Source organism: Saccostrea echinata, unplaced genomic scaffold, assembly GCF_033153115.1.
Source record: "Saccostrea echinata isolate AGI-Se365-2 ecotype Australia unplaced genomic scaffold, CSIRO_AGI_Sech_v1 ptg000029l, whole genome shotgun sequence".
Taxonomy (NCBI): Eukaryota; Metazoa; Mollusca; class Bivalvia; order Ostreida; family Ostreidae; genus Saccostrea; species Saccostrea echinata.
In genome coordinates this window covers 34654129-34657567 of record NW_026889778.1, presented here as the reverse complement: position 1 = coordinate 34657567, position 3439 = coordinate 34654129, and the positions used below count along the sequence as shown (strand labels likewise).

Below are 3439 nucleotides of genomic sequence, written 5' to 3'. Positions count from 1 at the left end.
CTCTGTCAAAACCGTGCTGTCACCGGGTATATAGGTGGGAAAATGTTGAAATAATGGTCTCAACCTGTACATACACTATACCAGTTAATATTTCATTGAAAATATTAATAGCAGTTATTGTTTATGTTTTATTTCCTTTTGTTTTTAAATTTGTTTCTTCCGTTCATTGATCTTTTCAGATATTTCAATCCGAAATGAATTTTGTCCAGAAGCAACGCAGAGACACACTTAGAAACAGCTGCAATCGATTTCAGACAAACCACACCTCCAGATTATTCCTCAACAAATTGAATGGTAACATAGTATTGTATGACCCCTTTGGGTTCTTGTATTGTCGAATACAGAAGGTGGGATCTACTTTCCTTCGCAAAACAATGAAAAGATTATTTGCCGGATTGGAACACCGCGTTTTGCCAGGTAGAAGTATTCTTCATAATAGATCAGCGGATTTCATTGATTGTCTGGCAAAATCATCAAAGTTTATGTTTGTTCGAGAGCCATATGGGCGAGCCCTCTCTGGATATGTAGACAAACTGTTCGCACCTAATCCGGTTTATTGGAGGATAACCGGACGCCATGTTGTGCGAATGGTCAGAGGATTAAATGCTAGTGAATTATCACTGAGATGTGGTCACGACATCACATTTCCAGAATTCATGAAATACCTGATCATCTCTCAAACATCATTAAAATATCGTGACAGACATTTTTTCCCTATGTATGAACATTGCTTTCCATGTAATATCAATTATGATTTTATCGGGAAAATGGAAACATTTCGAGAAGATGTGACATTTTTACTGGATTCTTTTCATTCAGCTTTTGATGTTGCGATTTCATTTGAAGACTTTGAAAAGGAATCTGATTTGAATATAGCTAAAAATCAGCTGACACGACTCTTCTACTTTAGAAAAAAAAACAGAATTATGTGAACCATTCCATAAATCACTTTTACGATTCTGGCGAGATCTCCAGATTCGAGGAATAATGCCTATAGAAGTCAAGATGCCGTTCACCTCAGAAGGAGCAAAAAACGTCTCAAAATCAGAAGTGGTTGATAAAATTACTAGTATTATCCAATCTATACAAAACCGCACAAAATTAAAAGAGCAGAGAATAGAAGCAAAACTGGAGGCTTTTAGCCAAATACCTACAGATATTGTAAAGGAATATACAGAACTTTATCGCCTTGATTTTGAACTATTCGACTACCGAACAAACCTGCGCTTTATAAAAAATTTAACCGCGTCATTTTCAAACGAACTTAAATACTTCGACATTTTTAATGACAAATACTAGTTCAGTATGTAGGGGAGTGTTTTTAATAATTTCAGCCACTTTGATTAAAGAGAGATAAATGAAAAGAAAAAAAAAACATGAGGTCTAGCAGGCACAGTGTTTGAAATAAATGTATAAAGTTCAAATAACCCAAGAGAACAATACTTTTCTTTATTTTATTATATTATATTATGAAGTTTACAAATAATGAAAAATTTTCAAAACGATAAGTCGTACAGACATGGAACCAACTGCATTAGATTCTTTGACCTCAGATCTTGAAATTTTTTTCAAGGTGAAAGGTCAAGGTCATTCAAAATTTGAGAAATTAAGCTCTTTTTATATCTCTTTTGTCTGTTTTGAACATAACAGAATTGTCTGTCATTATGTTTCCTTTAGATACTTTTATCATTTCTCACAAGAAGTTAATTATTTTTTTTTTGGGGGGGGGGGGGGTAACTCATCTAAAAATGATGAAAGATCTAGAATTTTTTTTGACTTTTAAGGTAAATTCTTGAAATTACATGTTTAAAACTTTAAAGAATGGCTGTATTTGCTTGTTAAGATTGATGAGAATAAATCAGGAAAGAATTTTGTTTTCATAAAAGTGAAGACAGTATGAGAGAAGTAATTGAATATGTAAGAATTTATAAAACAAAGGGAAATGCACTCTCAATCACGATCGGAATATTTAGATACTTGTTGAAAGAAAATATATTTGAAAATATATATCTTCTATATAGTTTGAAGTAACCTTAATCCAAGAAGTGAACAAGAATGTTTTTTAGTTCCTCGAACTGTAATCGGTGCAAAACTGACAATTAATAGATCTTTAGATATATGTTTACGTAAGGGTATTAAGTAGCCACCATCATTTATGCAATTTTGGGGGCGTAAATTGTAATAGATATCGAAACACTCTGTTTCTGCAATAGCATTTCAGAGAGCATTTTGAAAGACCTTTGAAGACGAAAAGAGATAAAGAAATAAATACATATTTTTAACAACTATTTTTCTTTAATTTGAGCACCAGTTTTGGAAAAAATTAAAAAGAAGACTTATTCATACACTATACATGGCCTGCGTATAATATGTACTATGATAATCAATCTTTAACATGTTTATTTTGTTGTTTGTTCTCTATAATGTACATAAATACGTAGAAATAGCTGCATAAATCAATAAATTCGACGAAAGAGTATTTGTGTTATCAAAAAAATCCAAGTACTACGTAGTCAGAAGGAACTAAACTATCGATGATTACATGTTGTGCTCAAGGGGTAATTTGTAAACATACGGTGCAGGGTCATCATAACTGTGCCTACGTGTACTATAATCACGAAAGGCCAATGGATTCGATAATAAGAAGCAATTTAAAAACTTTGGATTTGTGGTATAAAATGCCGACCCGTGGATCCATTCAGGTGGATGCCACCTAATATTTTATCACACGTAGCTAGTGGTCCTTTGAAATTTGATTATTAGAGTGTTTTATCACTGACATTTTCTAGCATTCTTCTCGTGTCTTTTTTGTGAAAACCCTACCATGATTAATTAATCTTGCTATGATCTTCTTGCTGCAATGTTATGAACAATAACAGAAAGAGAAATCCTCCACTAACTGCTCCATTCTTTACGGGGCATCCCCAAATATCAAAAATATAAAACATACAAAAATAAATACTTCTGCAGTATTAAACTGTTGAAAAAAAAGTGTTACGTCAACCAAGGACAGGGAATCATCTAGCTTAGGTTTTTTGTCTTTTTTTCTTCAAATTTTAACATGATATAATGTTTAATGATTTTTTAAATAACATCTTTATTACGTTACGGTGGTTCTTTCAATAAATCACCATTGGCTATATATGAACCCCGGATTTTATGTCCCTTTTATTAAGTTACGGCCGAGTGGGTCTAGAAGTGCCAGGACATCAGAAGGATATTAAACTTTCCCGCTCCTAAACTTTAAGAATATGAAAGTATCAAATTTCATGCGCGTTATCTGAAACCTGCCAAATGTGTGTCCGTGCTGTGCAGAGTTCCACAAATATTACAAAACTGCCCGTTATTGGGGTCGGTATAGTAATCATACAAAGCCATAAAAAGGTAAATGGGGATTTCTTTTAAAGTTTAATATCCTAAAACTTTGAAAACAAGCCGG

The 3439-nt window shown here is 33.0% G+C and overlaps 1 pseudogene; it reads left to right on the top strand.

Annotated features, from left to right (window-relative positions):
• Window positions 1-194: 194 nt before the first annotated feature.
• Window positions 195-1299, top strand: LOC133194257 (carbohydrate sulfotransferase 8-like; annotated as a pseudogene).
• Window positions 1300-3439: the final 2140 nt, after the last annotated feature.